Source organism: Pristis pectinata, chromosome 7, assembly GCF_009764475.1.
Source record: "Pristis pectinata isolate sPriPec2 chromosome 7, sPriPec2.1.pri, whole genome shotgun sequence".
NCBI lineage: Eukaryota > Metazoa > Chordata > Chondrichthyes > Rhinopristiformes > Pristidae > Pristis > Pristis pectinata.
Window position 1 is genome coordinate 36,363,771 of NC_067411.1, and position 20,720 is coordinate 36,384,490.

General features: G+C 39.4%; 1 protein-coding gene across 2 annotated transcripts in view; it reads right to left on the reverse strand.

Annotated features, from left to right (window-relative positions):
* Window positions 1-20,720, reverse strand: part of LOC127572484 (multiple PDZ domain protein) — a 295,812-nt gene that overhangs the window by 197,519 nt on the left and 77,573 nt on the right. The gene's annotated exons all lie outside the window — the stretch shown is intronic.

Consider the following 20,720-nt stretch of genomic DNA (forward strand, 5'->3'; position numbering starts at 1 on the left):
TAAGGCCATTTGAAATTTTAATTATCTCTGGTCATCAGAAGCAATTAAAAGCAATTCAACGGCCTTTGATGGCTGTTTGATAGCTCAAAGAGTCAAAAGACCATCAAGGCAGTCCAGGGTCACGGCTTCATGATCTGCCACCTGAGGCCTTGTCACTATTCACCAACCATTCTGCCTCACAGGACAGCCAAACCAGTCTGGCATGATCCACAAAAAATATGAGCGACCATGGGAATAGTGCAGGCAGCAATCCTCAATCCAGCTTAATTTTTAAACATTTTGCACTAGGGCAGCATTAGTATGGTGTATTTATTGTCAAACCCTATTTGCCCTTTTTGTATTAACTGAAAAAATTATATTGCTAGGCTTCAGGTTTAAACAGCAGAAGAAAGGATCTTTGCTTGAAAGATGTCTAGGAGTCTGATCCTTTGGATAAAACTAAGTGTAAGATATATCCATCCCGAGGGGGTTTTGGGAAGAACATTTGAAGAACTTTTACAATGTGAATTGTAATATAAAGGTGGCAGGTGGTAAAAACAGGAAGAATTGCTCACAACTTGATATTCAGCAACGAATATCAAGTTGTGCATCTGCTTTGGTTTAACTAGTGTGTTATGCAGTTATTGAGAAACTGAATCAATTTATTCTAAGTTAATTTGTGCAGGGGATCATTTTAAAATGCAACTTGCCCAGTAATGGAGTCTGCCTCTCTCCACAAGCTCCCAATGCAGGGACTGGGCAGGGCTTTCCTGAACTTCGCCCATGTGTCACTGGTAGCATGGGCAACTTGTTGCTAACCACAAGTTCTGGGCTGTTAATCCACCATGATCATTAATGTAGTTACTGATAATTTTTATATATATATTCTATCAAATGTTTAACCATAAAGACTTAAGTAATGGGCCTAAAAGTATTTACCTTTGACCCCATAGTCAGAAATGATCTGGAGGTTAGTTGCTGCCACATCTGAGATCCTGCTCCACAGGGACAATCCTGAGATGTGGGACCAGAAGCACTTTCCATCTAGATTGAATGGGGTTGCAGATTTTGAAACAGTAAGTAGTGTGTTTACTTTTCTGTATTTTATTTTACCTTTATGTTTTTAAACATTTTCATGTAATTTTATGTGTTCTTAGCATTATGTTTATAATACATTTTATATTTTAACTATGTATATCCCTTTGTGCTGTTTTTATGTGTCTTGTATTATCAGACTTTTAGAATTCGACAACAATAGAGCTCTCAGGTATTCTGAATACTTGTTGCTGCTCTCTGACCAATCAGCTTTAAAGGACAACCTCAGCAGCCAGGCCTCCAGCCTGATTGCAACCTCAACTCTGTGTTTTCTGACTATAATCTTCTGTCCCCCTGCTTATTAAAAATCTAACTACCTTTGCTATAAAAATATTCAAATACTCTGCTTCCACTTTCTTTTGTCGAAGAGAATTCCAAAGACTCACAATCCTCAGAGAGAAAAAAACTTCCCCACTTCTGCAGTAAATGGCCACTCCTTATTGTTAAACAGTGACCCCAGTTCTAGAATCTCCCACAAGAGGAAACATCTTCCCCACATCAACTATGTCAAGACCCCTCAGTATCTTATAAGTCTGAGGCCAAGACTGTGAACTTTGTTGCAGCCAAACCACAGTTAACATTCAGGCATTTTTCTTTCCACTTCTTCTTTGTTTCTCCTGTCAGAAAGGACATTGTATATGTCTTCTGGCAGTATTAAAGAGTGGTTTCTGGAGCAGAAAAGTAGGGTCAGCAGTTCTGAAAATACCACCTGTCTCCGATTGAGTCTAGGTCTGCTGCAGATTAACAATGATGACGTGTTACATCAAAGCCATATAATATTTAAACCAAGTACTGATGAAGTTCAGAGCCTGCAGTCAGAAGCGTGAAGCACGCCTGCAATAATGATTTAGACACAAATTTTTCTTACCCTATCATTAGAATGATAGTGCGTCAAAGCAGCTGCTGACAGTGTGTAACATCAGTCATTCATATATCCAACTGATGCTTATTATCCTTTGTGTCACTCTTAGATGGTCACAATATATTGCTCCTAATTTATATTGGTTAGGCAATTGATTCAATAATATACATCTCTTCAACAACTGATCAATTATAGCAAATGATTATTTATTTCAATTTACAGGTATCCCTTGATTCATGATTGTTCAAGTTATGAATTTTCACTGCAATGCCATTGACTCTTGGAGGTATGCGTCTCTGATTGAAGAAGCTATTTTTCACTGTACTAACTAGCAAGCCACTCTCTATGCATATAATACACTGTATTGAAATACCTATAATGCATTTCACCCAGCCTTTTCCATTTATGCAATTTCACTCAACAAAATGTTTTCCTGTAATGCATCCCTTTTGTAAATTGAAGAATGGCTGTATGGCCCCATGGTTTGATTTGATTTTCCTGTGGAAGTGCCTTGAAACTTGGGAATGGTGCCAGATTGGAAGTAGGAGTCCAATCCCAGCAGGAGGTATGTGGCAGGTAGTGTGTAGCCTTGGGGTGAGAGGTGGTGAATAATCCTTAGCCTGATGCTACAGATATATAATGAGCAAAAGATGATGAAAATCAAAGTAAGTAGTTGCTGCAAATTTAAAACAAAAATAGAAAGTGATAGAAAAAATACATCAAGTACAGTATCTGTGGAGAAGGGCAAAGTTGACAATTCACACACTGCACTTCAGGGTTGGTCTTCAGAGCTGAGCAATGTTAGGGCCGATGACAAATGGTCTTGTTCTTAGGCATTCCCTTGGGATTGAGTATTCTGGTTCTGTGGATTCTGAGATGGCTGATCACATCATTGTGGGAACTGTGCGACACTTCAATGGATGGGACAGATGATGCCTGACAGGTGGGTAGTTTGTGAGGCAGTGCCCTTCTTCTGTCACTTACGCTGGACTCCCAAGTGTTTCCATTGCATCCATTATAAATGCATCTCCTTCACTTCGAGTGGTCATAGCCAGAGATTCTCAGGAGTTAGTTGAGATGTTGCATTTCTTTAAGGAGTTTTTGGCAACATCACTGAATCCTTTCACCTCTCTACCTGGTAATCTCTTCACAAGACTGGTCTCGAAGTAGTTATCTGTTTTGGGAGTCTGGTGTTGGGCATGAGAATGGAATCACCTGTCCAACATAGCTGACAGTGTCTGTTGAGCGACAGTGCTGGTGATGTTCACCTGGGAGGACGGACTGATGTTGATTTGCTTAACCTTCAAGTAAATTTGGAGGTATTACCCCCATCCACCCCACTAATCACTGTTAAGGTTTGATTGGTCCCTGCCTTAAAAATGATAAACATTCAATGACCACCTAAATGTTTGGTAGCAGAGAGGAATTAGGACACCTACCTGGAAATTTGTCTGTGCAACACTGCAACCACAGGGGCTGTGCAGACAAAAATCATGTTACAGTCGAAGTAACCAATTTTGTGCATGTTAACACCAGTAGTTAATACTGTATGGTCTTTTCAGTGCTACATTTTCTGTACTCTAGCACAGTTTTTCTGGCATTCTGCTTGCCAAAGTGATATTGTCAATGGTGAAGCAACATTCAGAATTCATCTCCTGTGAGATTGTCAACTATATTGCTCTTAATCATGAGAGGTGCTGTTCACTTACAAAGGAATCAAGTTTTATACGCTAAATGCTCAAATTGATTGTTATTTAATGATACATTGATCCTGTGATCATAGGCAGGGATGCTTGAGTCTTCCTGAAGGGCAGGAGGCAACTTTCATGTATAAAAGGCATTTAAGGCAGGAAGTTGTCATGGAGGTGCAAGGGTGCCCTCTATAAACACCTGCACTTTTGGGATCCATGAAGTGAAGCCAAATGCCCCTTCTTCGTTTTAATGCCCTGACCAAAAATCCCCATTCTGCCAGTCAAACCTTTCTTGACACCTGCAATATAGCAGAGAGCAGCAAACTGCAATAGATGACATATCTCGGCAGCAGCAACAGCCTGCAAGGATCCTGAGGCAAGGTTTCTGAGAGTAAAACTGGTTATTGACTCTGACATTGAGAATAGCGTAGGCACCTATATTTCTCTGTGACCCCTGCTGCCCATCTCCCATCAACATGGCATGCACACATTGCTTGCTAATTGCCCCCAGTAGCTGATGGTGACTGGTTGTATTGTAATATTGCACTTTAATGCCTATTTCCTAAGATCAGAGAGGTGAAGCAAGGTGCTAATGATACAGGGAATTCAGAAGCTGGTTCCTGGTAACTCAGTAGAGTTACGTGAGGAAGTCCATCCTGCTTTTGGTGCAAATGAATTTTGGGATTCATTTGGAGCATTAGAAAGATTTCAGTTAAATTTCTAGGCCATGAATTTTTATTGCCCAATATGATCCAAACTCCAAGTGAAAGAACAAAGATTTCTTTAAGGAGGAAAAGACTTAGATTATTATCAAGGTAGAGATTGATAGAACAAGGGTATGTAAGATTACTGTGGGTGGACAGGAATGCAGTGCTGAGCTTTCAGTCAGTTGATCCGTGATCTTATTGAATAGCAGAGTCAGCTTGAGGGACCAAATGGCCTACTCCTACTCCTAATTCATTTGTTAATGTTTTTTTACCGCTGAATAATAGGAAGTGAATGTTGCTGGAGGATATCTCACACAACTATGAGCATGGTTTCTGTTAGCTAAGTGTGAGTCCTGATGAAGGAACTGCAATCTGAAACATTAACTGTTTCCCTTTCCACGGATGCTGCCTGGCATTCTGAGTGTTTCCATTTCAGACAAGCGCATCTGCAGTTTTTTGATTTTCATCTATTTATTTCTTAACTTCTCAGCAAAATTTCACAAAATTGATGTGAGTGAAGCAAAATCTTGTGAGGAAAGGTTAGGCTTGTATCTCATGAAGTTTGGAAGAGTGATAGAGACTTGATTGTAAGCGTCCCCCAGGGACGCTTACAAGGTACTGTAGATGTGGAGAGGATGTTTCCTTTTGTGAGAGAATATAGAACTAGAAGTCACTGTTTAAAAATAAGGAGTTGAAGAGATTTTTTTTCTCTGAGGTTTGGAACTCTCTTCCTCAAAAGGCAGTCAAAGTAGCATCTTTGAATATTTTTAAGGCAGATGGAGATAGGTACTTGATAAGCAAGGGATTGAAAGGTTACCACTCAGTAGATGTAAATGCAGAGTTGATCAGCCATGACTTTATTAAATGGTGGAACAGGCTTGAGGAGCCGAGTGGCCTAATCTTGCTCCTAATTTATGAGTTTATACGTTTGTATTTTATTACTGAATAACAAGAAGTGAAAGTTGCTGTTGGATATCTTGCATAACTATAAGCATAATTTTTCTTCGCTGAATGTGAGATTGGTATTTTCATAATTTCTGCAAAAGAAATTTACATACTTATTGGTATGATGTAACATAATTTCAAAAAGAATTTTTAACCGCTATCCCAGCTATAATGTACAGAGGGAGCTGTTATTCTATTTCTGTGATGAAGGCTTCTCATTAAGCCCTCTAGTGGGCCTTTGTGAATGTACAAAAATTCTCTTTAATATTTACAAAATAAAAACAATTCCATCCAAAATTCTCCCACCCTAATGATAATATTTCTGATCAATAGTGGTTCATTTCTGTAAATGTGAACTGTTTTGTTGCTTCAAAATGTTTACGAACACAAGGAAATTAGTATGAATACTTTTCTTACCTTGAACTAAGCAGACTGGTTCAGGAACTAAGGGTAGAGGAAACCAAAGTAGGCAGCATTCCATCCAGCTCCCTCAAAGTATGAGGCCCAACCTATTCTTACAGCCCATCCCCAACCTCATTTATTTCCTCAACCCAAAGCCAATGTTGATGATAAGAAGATTAATAGTTGAGTGCAAGGAACCCTGTAACTGCAAGGCACCATCACATAATAATATAGTAGGGGTCTGCACTGGAGACCAGGAAAACCTGAGAAATAGAAAATCCAAGGCTTCTGTGCCACAGCATTACTGACCTGAGCCTCTTCTTATCCAATATTTCTCACTGGCAACCTCTGCTGGTGACTCAGAGACAGTACCATTCACACACCCCAAAAACCTAGGAAGTTCAATCTCAAAATGGAGGGGCCAGCAAGAACGGTGGGCTTTGCCCAGTTGTCATTTTAACATGTTGCCAACTTATTTCCCAATGGAAAGACGCGGCAAATTCAGGAATGAAATGTTAACAGCGTACATTGACCCTATATTCACATGTGTTTTAATGTATCTTACCCCAATAGTCAGTAATAATAAGTTCAGAAGGCTGCAGGCAGATTGTGTTGGTACTAGTCCAGATTTGACATCTGCTGACATATAACATGGTCCATTAAGTAATTGATTCCATGTTTGTCTCATTGTTCTTAATACTTAAAATAATTTTAGTAGATAAATCGATCTCAACTAGATGAAAAGATATGGTAAACTGTCTCTGCGATGTTACCATCCAGAATTGTCTGACCAAATTTTAGGAGGAAAGAGGTCACATGTACATCAATCTAAGTTGTTGTTTGTAAATTGACTGAGCTGAAATTTTTTAATGCTTCATTTATTGATAGAATTTATCTCATTTAGCACGTGTGTACAGGGAAGGAGCTTGATCCCCACGCCCTTGGTACAACATGTAATCATTAAGTGCATTAAAGATCTCCGAGTGTATGGGTATAACATGCACCCCTCCAAAAGTGATCAGGTTTAAATTGTGTGCACCGTTACTGGCAAATGGAGAGCATGCGATGTAGAGGAGAATGAGATCTGATTTCATTTCAGTATGAGTTAGTGTGCCTCATGAGTGATAAAAGAATATTTAGCTGTCTAATATATTGTATTCAGAACAATTGCAGTGTTTCCTTTATTATGTTTTATCTACATTTTTATTCCATAATAGCAAGGACACAACTAAAATGGGATAAGGTCTTCTTATTGTTTTGGGAGGGAGAAAAGAAAAATGATTTCCTATTCTTAGTATGATGGCATTATGTATCACTGGCTCAAAGCCTTGAAACAGTCTGATTTGAGCCAATGTATACATATGAAAACAAATTTACTTAACCTTTTTTTATGGACTTACTGCCTCAGTGCCCTCCACAACATCTTGCATGAATTGTATTTCTCCAGAGATTACTATGAAGCAACAATTACATATTTGTTTCAAGGTAAAATTTTCAATACAACTGTAACTTGCTTCATGAGTAAAATACTGAACAAACATGAAACTTAAATCTGTGACTTAAATTAAACTGTTGAGTTCCACTGAGAAATGCCAGCTGCTTTACTCCTTTGATTTTGTACAGTAAAGTACAAATACAATAGCAGTAAACATAGGTGCAAGAATATCTCATGCAACTTTCCAGTTCCTGGACAGGCTGCCTCATGAATACAGAGTTCCAGTGTGTTGGTCGATGACGTGGCAGCTGTGGAAATGTGATTTTTATTTCCACCATTGCCAGACCACACACGTATTGTAAGAGGACTGTCAATTTGCCAGTAGTTCAGCATTCCAGTACCATGGTGTGGAACAAAATAAACTGTTGCTTTAATGACCTATAAATGGAAGAAGTTATTCTGGTGTTTGTGGTTATTACTCATATTACTTGTAGTTTCAAAAGCGAGTAAAATTGGTAGGTAGCAAATAAATGTGTGTGTCTAATTTATACTGTTAAGAGGTAATTGCAACTACTATGCACTGGATTACCGTTAAAAAGGTTAGTACTAGATTAAAACAATATAGAAACTTCTTTTGTATGTCTTTAAGTATGCATAAAAGATTCGTCAAAGGCTGGTTGAGCAAGTGCATTGCCAAGATATGATAAACCATAAAAATCAAAACGTTTCCTGGGATAATTTGTGATCTGTGTTCAATGATGTAAACCCAACTCAGGCAATGAGAATGTTAAAACTGACAAGTTCTACTAAGTTGCAAGGAGGAAAGTCAGCCTGCATCCCTGTAGAATAGATTCAGCCAATTTCAAATTGGACCACACTTAAAAAACCCTAAGTTGCAAATCACTGACTCCCAACATTGGTGCTAGTTACATCCATTTTATGGTCATAAAACACATGTATCAGTGTCTGTCAATTAGGCATAGTCAACTAATTAGTATGCATGTCTGAATGCAGAAATGGGTGCCTTCCAAAATTTAGATTTCAAACTTAAACTGGACCATTGCTAAAGAATATTAAGCATTTGCTGGAGACACTCTATGATTAATTGGTGCATCATCACCCAGGATCACCTTCAAGACTTTCTTGATCATTCCTGTTACTAAAGAATAATGAGTGACTTGCTGTGATAGCATAATAGCAATTTTAACTAGAAAAGAACAGAGAAGGATTTAAAATGGAGTAAACTACTTGCTGTTTCGTTCCATTTCTTCCCACTTTAGCATCTTAGGGTTTTGTGGTGAATATGGGATTCTCAATAATACATGCCAGTTTGAATCCTGTAATGTACGGGGACCCAATAGCATTTTAATCCTTTTCTGCTTTACAACAGTGGTGTCAGTTAAATATTTAATTGACTGTAAAGCACTAAGGAACATCCATAAAGAGATGTGAAAAGACATATAAACGCATTTCTTTTTCTTTCTCTCTAATTTGCTGGTGAAGATGACAGAAATCAAAAAGGTAAGTGTGAAATATTTCCTTTGAGAGGCCAGGAGGAGCAAGAGTTTTCTCATCACAAGAAATATAACTTGACATCCCAGGCTTTCCTCCTGTTGCAAGACCCTTGGAGCACACCCCCATCCCCAACATTCTCCACCTTTGCTGCCAGTGACATTTCCTTATTGCTGGTGGACAGCCTTTGAGTCTCCTGATCTTTGTAGCTCACATGCAAGCCAGCTGCTACTTTCGGCCCATTAGGGCCAAATAGCTGATTAGTGGCATTCAAATGAGGCCCTGCAGTTAAATTCTGCGCAGCCTTCACCTCAAAGTCTCAGTAGGCTTTCTACCAGACAATAAATTCAGCCCTCAAATCTTCCAAAAGTGAGCTGGCTGTACATTGTGGATGATTTTTTTCCATTTTTAAAAGTAATTTTTGACCCTTGGCAAGTCTGTTTTGGACTAAACAACTGCAACTCAATCTCATCTAAAATAGTTAAGCCATGTCTCACATGAGATTTTAGGAAATAGTAGTGAAAGTACTTTGGCGAAGATAAAAGGCGGCTGCAGCTAATCACAGCACCACACTGAACTGAAAGCTCAGCTGGTGAGTCAACAGCCTCTGTTAGACCAGCTGTCAGCTTCCCCAAACTCCAGAATAAACCCCCCATCACTGCCACGAGATGGGGAAAAGAATCGGAAAGCTGGCAATCTCCCCATTTGTACATCCAGGATGAAAACTACAAACACCGCTCCGATCTCAATCGAATGCTAAGTCTGCTCGCATATTCCAATTATGGAAAATAGGTGCAAGTGAAATGAGTTCATCTTCCGTATTACTGCATAGCTAAATGACACAGCTGAAGAAATTTATTAAAGCCTCTTTACAGAAGTGAAACTGATCCGTTCAATCTAAAGTCACCCATGAGGAATAAATTTGAAAAAGTCTCCATTCTCCCAGTATGCCTTTTGCCAAATTCATCTTCCTGCATAGCAAGTCAGGAATGTGCCAGATGGGAGAAAATACAGAGAGACCCATAGGGATTCTGAAGTGCCAGCAAACATTCTGCCAAATAATCAATTTATTTGAAGTGCATGGACGCATATGGCCAGATGAGGGGAGATTGGTAGATTTCTGCATAAGGAATAAACCTTTGGGGAGCAGGATGGCAGACGCTCACCTCCATTTACCACTGTGCAGCATTTGCATTAACAAAAGGAAGACTACCAAAAATAGCAATTTCCAGGATGGAATCAGTGCAAAGACTTCACTTCTCATCAGAATCAACTAATCAGCAAATGAAAGCAGCACTGTTTACTACTAAGAAGGCTCAAAATGCCCATGACAATGGCACATGATTGCCACACAATCCACAGTAATATTTAAAAATCATTTTATCAGGTTTCACTTGTCAGGAGTTGGATTGTGCAACTGCATTCTTACATCTTAGGCAGAATGCAGACCAAACACTGAGTAATTTTTAGTCTATTTCAAAGGTCATAAAGTTACTGAACCTGGACTAAGTGTGCATGGATCTTATTACTTATAGTGTCATGGAGTCACTACCTAATTTGAAGAGAAGATTGTTTCGTAACCCAAGCATGAATTATTTTCTATCAAACAGCATGAAATTCAACAAGGTGACAATAGGATAGGGCAAAGTTTGAACTTCATGTGAAGGTTGTTCACTATCTAAAGACATCAGATACAAATACGTAGCACAAACTCAATTTTGAATTGAAGAGGAGATTGATTATTACTGGTAATTTACTTTGAGAGGTAATAATTTTCAACAAAAAGGATTGTTCACTTAGGAGGCTTCTTGATGTAAACATTTTGACAAAGTTGTGATCTTTTTTCCTCGTTCTTTGTTACTCTCCAGTACTGTAAGATGACAAAGGTTTATTAAAAGCTTTATAAAGTGCAAGTAGAATTTGCACAGAAGGTAACAATATCAGTTTGAGATGAAGTGGTTCAGATATAAGAGATAAATTAACTGAAATATCATAAACTTTCACTGGAACTTGATCTGTATGTAAAGAAGAGTTTGTGCCTGAAGGGCCTTGTGATTTATGCATTCCAACAAATTTGTGATTTTTCACAGAGGGAGGTGAATCTCTGAAATTCTCTACCCCCAAAGGGGTGTGGAGCCTAAAGCATTGGGGATATTTAAAGACGAAGTAGGTACATTTTTGAAAGATTGGTGGGAATTTGGGGGCTATGAGGATCAGGCACAGAAAAAAAGGGCAGCATAGATCAACCATGATCATATTGAATAGCTGGGCAGGCCTGAAGGGCTGAGTGGCCAATTTTCCTATGTTCTAAAGTGACACTACATGTGGGGGGTTGGGGAGGAGAGGCCACGTCAATTTTGGGCAAGCCTACTAGCAATGAAATTTTGTCCACCCAGAGCTCCAGATGTGCACAATGGAACAGTTCTTGCAGACTTCAGAATTTGCAAAAGAATTTCATTTGGGTATGCATCACAATAGAGGAGGGTGCTGGTGAGATGGGGGTGTCTGGAAGGAGTGTGGTGGAATCAAGGTTAGGGTGTGGTTAGGTTGGTTCAGAGTATGGTTGAGTGAAGAGGTGATGGGGTTAATCATGAAGATAATTATCTGGAAAGCACATCACACTCCCTCCTGGCTTACCAGGTGAGGGCAGGCCTTCTTTAAATATTGCCAATGCAAGCCTCAATCTTCCCATTAAGGCCAATCTTGGTGTGCAAGACTCGTATTGCATGGCATGTGATTTTGCTGCATCTGACCAATGGCACACCAGACACACAAAGAATACTGAATACGTTCCTTAAATTGCAGAGAAGATTCACAAGGATGTTGCCTGGATTGGAGGACTTTAGTTATGGGGAGAGATTGGATAGGCTGGGCTTGTTTTTCCTGGAGCAAAGGAGACTGAGGGGTGACCTGATAGAGGCATATAAGATTATGAGAGGGTATAAAGTCTAAATCTTTTTTTCATGGTAGGGGTATCAAACACGGGAGGCCATAGGTTTAAGGTGAGAGGTAGAAGTTTGTAAGGGGATCTAACAGGTAAGATTTTTTTTACACAGAGTGTGTTTGATATCTGGAGCTCATTGCCAGAGGAGGTGGTGGAATCAGATATAATCACTACGCTTAAGAGACATATAGACAGACATTTAAATAGGCAAGGCATAGAAAGATACGGTCATATTGCGGGCAAATGGGATTAGTGTAGATGGGAAAGGGCCTGTTTTTGTGTTTTCAACTCTATGACCACACAAAAAGCAATTGGTGTAATAGAACTCTGATAAAAGTCAATTGTGCAGTGTATAAAAATGGTGCCAGTAACTTCAGCCAACAAATGAAGACCAGCAACCTCCACTGGCAAACCAAAAGGTGGAGTGGCAGCCTGCTCTGTGTTGTGTATGGATGGTAAGCTGACACTATATGATATTGATTATTGTTAGTAGGACAATAATTATTACCAAACAAATACACCAGAAGTTAATTTTTACTCACCCCTCAGCCAGAACCACTCATTCGATAGCTGCTGCGAGTTGGCAGAGGAACTAATGATCTATTGGAGCTAATTTTAGCATAGATTTGGGATCAAGGCAGCTCTTTGAAAGTGAGATTCAAGCTCAACACTGGGGCTGTGTTAGATCTGAGGTCCTGACACAGCATCTAATTGTGAACTGAATACCAAAGAATTATTAGACCAAAATTTTATTTATAACAGATTTGATAATGATTTGGAAAGGAAGAACATAAACAAAGGTAATAGATGAAGACATAGAAATGAGGTTGATGGGTGTAGTTGAAAAACTATGATTGTCATAGCCACGGTGAGATAAGTGGCAGTAATTCCTTTGATTTCTGATTTTGTGGGTTTTTTAATGTGACCTTTTACCAGATAAGTTTAATTACTAATGTGGTTCAACAAAGATGTGATAGCTACTTTGTAATGGACCACATGAAGCCTAGCTATCATGAATTTAAGCAGCACTCACCATTATAAAAAGTAGATGTTGCCAGCTTGCAGTTACATTCTTGATATTACTTACATTTACAAAAAGCTTAGTCATGAAATTGATGCATCACAGTATAAAGGAAGTAAGTGAGTTATGATTCGCACCATTTGCTAGAAAAAAGTCAAACTGTATACAAAATACAGTAACAATGACTATAAAATTAATAAGGAAAAGTTAGACTATGAGATAAAACCATACAGAAATATGAAAGGAGTTTTTATAGATATTAAAAGGGAAACAAGTAATAAAATGACCAGTGATCCAAAAGGAAGTGAGACTGGGGAATTAGTAAAAGAAAACAGAAAGGTGACCAATGAATTAAACAGATATTTGTACCAGTCTTCCCTATTGAGGATACAAGTAACATCCCAGAATAAGGAATTGGGAAGAGGAGGAACTCAGGCAAACTACAATCGCCAGAGAAGTGATACTGAGCAAGCTGTTGGAGCTGTGAGCTGACGAGTCTCCAAGTCCCAATGGACTTCACCCAAGGGTCTTAAAGGAGCTGCCTAGTGAGATAGTCAAAGTGTTGGTTCTAATTTTCTAAATTCACCAGATTTGGGGAAGTTTCTATTAGATTGGAAAATAGCAAATGTAACTTGCAAGAAAGAGGGCAGACGGAAAGCAGAAAACTACAGGCCAGCTAACTTAATCCTGCCACAGGGAAAACATTGGAAGCTACCATTAAAGGAGTTATTGCAGGCACTGAGAAAATTCAAGCTAATCAGACAAAGACTTGGGTTTCTGAACGAGAATTCATGTGTGATCGATTTATGGCCAGATGAGGAGAGATTGGTAGAAAGGTAAGAAGGCAAATTGTGTAGCAGATATTGAGTGGATGCAAACGTACATTGATAGGTTAAGTGAGTAGGCAAATATGCGGCAAATGGATTATAAAGTGGGAAAACATGAAATTGTCCATTTCGTCAGGAAAAATAAGAAAAGTATGTTATCTAAATAGTGAGAGTTTGCAGAGCTGTGGATACAGTGGGATCTAGGCGTCCTAGTGTATGATTCGCAAAAGGCTAGTGTAGAGGTGAAGCAAGTAATTCAGAAAGTTAACAGAATGTTTTGAGGTACTGAGAGGCAGGAGGCAGAGCAGCAGTGGGAGGCTTAAAAAGAAGCCATTACCATTTTCATTTTGAGGTGCTGAGGGGCAGGAGGTGCAGTAGCAGCAGCAGAAGCAGCAGGCTTATAAAAGAATGAGCCCTACTGATTGGTTAATAGAGCTTTTCAGAAGAGCATTTCTTATTGCTTAATTGAGACACATCAGCCAATAAAAGGAAGACAGGCTCTATCTGAGTGGCCATTGTGAGAGTGGGTCAGTGTTTGAGTGGTGAATTAAGAGGCTGAGGCTCAGGCTCAGGCTCTGGTAAGATTCCTTGAATTTCCTTTTTAACATTACTGCATTCAGATAACAGTTAGTGCAGTGGCATGCTCCCCCCGCAGGATGTGGGAGATAAGGGAGACTTCCAGTGTTCCTGAGGACTACACCTGTAGGAAGTGTGTCAAGCTGCAGCTTCTGACTGACCATATGAAGGAGCTGGATGGACTCGGGGTCATATGAGATGCTGAGGGTTTCATAGATATGAGTTTTAGCGAGGTGGTCACACCTAAGGTGCAGGCAGAAAGCAGTTGGGTGACCACCAGGAAAGGAAGGAGTAGACAGATAGTGCACATTCCCCTGTGGCCATTTGCCTCATATACCATTTTGGATACTCTTTGGGGGGGGGGGGGGGGGGGGTATGAACATTCAGGAGAAGGCAGCAGTAGCCAGGTCCATGGCACCAGGACTGGCTCTGAAGCTCAGCAAAGGGTAAAGGCAGAAAGGACTATAATGATAGAGGACTTGATAGTTAGGGGTGTGGACAGGAGCTCCTGGGGCCATAAAAGGAACTGCAGAATGGTGTGTTGCCTCCCTGGTGCCAGGGTCCAGGATGTCACAGTGGCTGCAGAACATTCTTGGGGAGGGGGGGTTGAGCAGCCAAAAGTCATTGTGCACTTTGGCACAAATGATATAGGTAGAGAAAGGCATGGAGTGAATATAGGGAGCTAGGGAGGAAGTTTAAAAAGCAGGACCTTGAGGGTAGTAATCTCTGGATTACTTCCAGGGCCATGTGCTAGTGAGGGTAAGAATAGGAGGATATGACAAATGAATGTGTGGCTTAAAAATGGTGTAGGGGGCAAGGATTCAGATTTTTGGACCATTAGGATCTCTTCTGAGGTGGAGGTGACCTGTGCAAGAGGGATGGGTTACACCTGAACTGGAGGGGGACCAATATTTCCTGCAGGCAGATTTGCTAGTGCAACTAGGATGGGTTTAAACTAGATTGGTGGGGGGGGGGGGGGGGGTGGGATCACAAGCATCACGGGAGGCAAATGAGAAGCTGGAAAGTTGAATAGGCATGACAGGCAGGAGAATAGCTGGAGCGAGGAAAGCCCTTTGGTTTAAATTGCACTTATTTCAATGCAATAGTTCCTCTACCTATCCTACCAATTCCCCTAACATCCAGAAAAGCTTCGATTCAATCACCCTTTAAATATCTTAGTTTCAAAGAATATGACCTTAGTTTGTGTAACCTCTCCCCGTAATCAATGTATCATCATAATCACTCCTATCAAGGTTAATGTATCCTTCCTCAAGAGCAGAATCCAATTGGCCTCACTCATCCAATCTTTCCCTGTATCCCTCTTGTATTTTTTTCCCTACAGATTGAAATTCTAGTCTGGCAGACTGTGATCCGGCAACTCCCATTATCTGGCATGTTTTGCATCTGTTGCACAGATCTATACTAATTAACTAGCCCTAACTAAAATCTAAAATTAACTAGGTTTTTTACTAACTTGTAGCTAATTAACCTACTAATGCGTCTTTTGCAATTTCAGCTGACAGCATTTCCAATTTATAGAAATTTTGGGTTAACAACAGTTCTCTGAAGCCTGGCATGACCCAGGGAGTGTCTCTACTCAAAAAGAACAGTTCTCCTGCTCAGGGGAAGATGATCTGGGGGATTTTCTGTGGCCCTACACTGGTCAGGTCCCAAGGGTGTTGGACTAGAGTTTCAACCTGTATTTATTCAATTCCTTTTTTAAAACTATTGAATCTGTATCCAAATCTTAACTAATTGTTGTGCAAACACCTTCTTCAAGTCATCTCTGGTTCTTTTGTCAGTTAGTTCAACATTGTGTCCCCTTGTCATTGATGCTTCAACCATCTGTGCAGAACTATGTACAAATGGACAAAAGCTAGAAGTCATAGTGTTAAATTGAAGCTAGTATTTGGTAAGGCTCTCCATTCCCAGAAACTGAGGCCAAGCCAACCTCCACACAGGGAAAAAAGCAGGAAAGCTGCCACTCCCATTAAAAGAGTGATAACTAGAATTGTTGTTGTTCCAAGATTATTGCTGCCATTGGAGATACCTAAAAAGTAGGATTTCCATGAGGACAAAGCTCAGCACCAGTCTGAAAACTCACATGGTGCACATTAGCTAAGGCTGAGTCAGATTTTGTGAAAGCTTTTCCTTCTACTTAGTCACTGAGGTGAATTTCAAACCTCAGTTCTTAGTTTAACGTGTCCACTGCCCCACCTACCACAGCCCTTTCAGCACAGGTAACTTAATTCATGTTTTTGTGATGGTTTTTTTTTCATCTTTAAACTTGACTATTTCAAAGCTCTGCTTTCTCCATGCTTTGCGACATCCACTTTATTCCTTAGGCAACTACCCACATCATAAGTTCTGTCCCTTAGAACAGGCAATTTAAATTCGTCATACATAAACAGTGTGTAGGGACCCCAAGTGGGACAAAGAATGAGGAGTTGCAGAAACAAAGTATTTGTAACCAAGGAATCTAAGGATAAGAAGCTCTGCTCTTCTCTGCGGTGGGATTTCCACCTGTCTCTTTCGCTTTGTTCATGCTCAGCAGATTTTCTTCCCTTCTTGGCGTTGAAGGGAATATCACCTCCACAACCTCATCTCTTTTTCTACCAAATGTTTCCTGCTCCAGTCCATCTGAAATTCCATCCTTCACTGTTTGGATCACCCAGGATCATAGCTATGTTCCAGCTATCCAGCACTTGACCTGCTGGCTGTTTACAGCATTTTCTTTTTTTATTATTAATCTGAAGATAAAGATTGCCAGAAGGGTGGTTAGAATGTTGATTGCTGCACCTTGGAGCAGAAGGCTGGAAATATTGGAGGAGAAGTGAAGAAGTAAGTGTGGGGGAAAGATATTACTCTGTACAGGTACAAAATAAGGAATTTGGAAAAGATTATCAAAAATTAATGTAGGTTCCTTACAAATTAAGACAGGAGAACTAATGCTGAGAATAAGGAAACAGCAAAGAAATTAAATAAACCTTTTGTGCCTATCTTCATCGAAGAAGACACAGAAAACCTCCCGGACAAAGTGAACTACAACAAATCTTGAGGGAGTGAGAACCCAAAAGTAAATAGCATTGGGGAAATGAATGGGACCAAAAGCTAATAAATTGCCAGCACCTGATGACCTGCATCCCAAGGTTTTAAGGACAGTGGGTGGATGGATTATAATCTTCCAAAATTCCAGAGATAGAAAGACAGGAAATGTAATTCAACTCTTGAAGGAAGAAGAGAGAAAACAAAGCAGTTACCCTGGCATCCAGAGCAGGGAATATGCTAGCGTCTATCATTATGGAAGTGGTATTAGGGCACTTTGAAAACAGTAATAGGATTGGGTAGAATAAACACAGATTTATGATAGGGAGATCATGTTTGGCAAATCATACAGGTCAGAAATTGGCCCTTCAGCCCACTGGGTCAATGCTACTCATCAAATATGGCTATCAAGCTGGCGACTGTGTCAATGCTGGCCGTAATTGTAAGAAGTTGAGATCCCAACATCAGTCCCTATTGCAGACCTCTTAATAAATCTTGCCAAGCATAAAATGACCTATTCATGCCCATTCTCTGTTTGCTGTTAGCTAGCCAATTATTCAGCCATGCCAGTTTGCTGCCCCCTATCCAACACCATTAGCTTTTATTTTCCACAATAATCTTTGTGGCATCTTAACAAATACCTTCTGGAAATCTAAGTAAAGCACTTCCACAGCACATATTACTCCTTGAATGACATCCTCACTGATGAGGATGGCTTTGGGAAAATGTTAGAAGCTGTTATTGAGAAAGGCCTAGATGTGATTTCAGACCCACAGCAAGACAATTGACTTTTAACTACTCTTTGAAATAGCCAAGTAAATGATTCAGATTTGCAACAAATTGTGATAGACAAAAGTCTTGTATTGACTCCTTTATCCCTTGAATGAACAAACAAAAGAAAATTAGATAAAGTGATTGGGAAGGAGCCAGATATTGTTGCTATTCATCACTTTTATAAATGACTTTAGTGATGAAACAGAAAGTCATTATCGGAGTTTGTTGATGATGATGCATTTGTAAGTAATAAATCACAACAAAAAATATAATATATTGAGCTAATTCCCAAAACTGTAGCAAATAGATTTCAGTATTGCCAAATGTGAGTTCATCCACTTTGGACTTAAAAAAGGATTGAACAGAATACTTTCTAAATGATTATAAAGCTGGTAGCAGGGAGATCCAAAGGGAATTACATGGATTATTAAAATATCATGGACTGTGGGAGAAGATATTCAGAAAGGCTGATGGAGTAATGTTTTTTAACACAAGAGGAATGTATGCTATATTGTAGAAATGGTTGCAGAGTCCCTAGTAGTATACAGAGTAAGAACGAAAATCTTGCAGTGATATTGAACATTCTGGTCCTGTCAATATCCCAAGAACAGGATGGTGTTATGATAACTATTGAAATAAGCAAACTGTAAAGTGGGATTTTCTCTCATTTTACAGGATTCTTTTATTCATCAAAAGATTGTGGATAAGCCTTCTGGGGATGGAGAGGAACTTGAGGAGGATCTGAATGAAGTGAGGTGATGTACTCCGATTAAAATTGGGTTGAATGCTTGTTAGAAAATGTATTTGGATGAAGATAACTCCTCTTTAAAAGGAATTCAGAGGCTTATCATACAAGTTTGAAGCAATTATCATCAGAAAGATTGTGTGAGTCATCATTAATTCCTTGTCCATATTGGCACACATAGTCACTGGCAGAGGACTTCATGCTCAAAATAAAATGATAGAGAATAAACATTTTCCATTCAGGAAACAGAAACACTGAGTTGTCATTAACAATTCTCCATTTTTGACTGATCAAAGTACTGCCCAAATGGCAACACAATTAATCAACTTCCTTGTTGAATTACAACATAGAATTTTTGAAACAATAATCTAATATATGTCACAGACAGATTTTTAATTATATTTCTGTTTGTTCAGCATGATTTTGCAAAAGGTAAAACAACCAAAGCCTAGCAAAGAAAGTTAAGGATAAGTATTAGATCCAAAGAATTATATAAATTTGCCACAAACAGTAGCAAGCCTGTGTATTGAGAGCAGTTTAGAATTCAGCAAAAAAGGGCCCAGAAACTGATTATGACAGTAAAAATGGGGTTTGAAAGTAAACTTGCAAGGAGCATAAAACCAGACTGTAAAAGAAAATGATTAATGTAGATGTATGTGGTATCCTTATTGTCAGAATCTATAATTGGGAGCAATTAAATAAATACTTTGTTCTGTTCCTCACAAAAGAAGACACAAATAACTAGCTGCAAGGGAACAAAGAATCTCATGAAAAGGAAGAATTAAGGGAAGTTAGTATAAGTTAGAAAATAGTGCTGGAGAAATTAATGAGATTGCATAACTAAAGCACATGGGATTGAGGGTAATGCCCTGGCATGGATTTGGCAGTTGGTTCACAGGTAACAGAGAGCAGGTATAGTTGGCTCGTGTTTGAGGTGGCAGTTTGGTAACTGGGTGAGGGAACCAAATGAAATAATGGCGGACTAAGAAATGACAAGACACTGCATGGAGTTGTGAGAAGAATGCAAAGGGACTTGAAGGCAATTTGGACATGCTGAGTAAGTGGGCAAAAACATGACAGACACAGCAACATGTGGATAAATATGAAGTTATCCACTTTGGTAGGGAAAATAGAAATGCAGCATATTTTAAATGATGATGGATTGGGGAAATGTTGAAGCACAAAAGGATCTTTTAGTGTAACTGAAGGCAAACATGCAGGTGTAGCAAGCAGTTAAGAAGGTAAATGGTACATTGGCCTTCATTGCAATAAGTTTTAAGTACAGGAACAAGGATGTGTCAGAACATTTATAAAGGCCTTGCTGAACATTGTGTTTCATTTTTGTTTCCTTACTTAAGAATGGATAAACTTACTATAGAAGGGGTGTGATGAAGATTCAGTGGACTGATTCCTGGGCCTGCCATATGCGGAGAGATTGGGTGACTAAACCTATAGTCATTAAAGCTTAGAAGAATTGAGAGGAGGTCTCATTGATATGTACAAAATTCTGACAGTGTTCGACAGGCTGGATGCAAGGAAGATGTTTCCACTTGCTGGAGTGTCAAGAACAAGGGGGTCACAGCATTGGGATATGGAGTAAGACACAGGATTGAGATGAGAAATTTCTTTGCTTAGAGGGTGATAAACCTGTGAAATTCTCCACCATAGAGAGCTTATAGGACAAGTCACTAAATATATTCAAGAAGGAGGTAGATAGATTTATAGACACAAAGACATCAAGGGACATGGGGAGAGAGTCAGTGTCATAATTGTAATGAATAGCCAACCTCTGTTCCAATCTTTCTGTTTTTATGTTTTATTCTATAGAGCATTGCTGCAAATAAATTTTGCATAAAATAAGTAGAGTTAAGTTTTGATCTCTAAACTGACACAAAAGTTACAATACAGAAGCCATTAAACTAGTATAATTCACAAACCATAAATGTAATGACACGGGAAAGTGCATCCACAACACTGAGCAATAGATATGCTAACCAGCATCATGCTTTTGTGACCTCAGAACTAATCAATCTGATTGATTCTGCCATACACAATTCTTAATTCTAATTCAAGAATTAATGGGGTTGAGGGGTTGGTGTAGGAGGCTCCATAAATATCCCCATGATAGGGGACCCCAGCATACAAGTGCCAAAGGGTAAT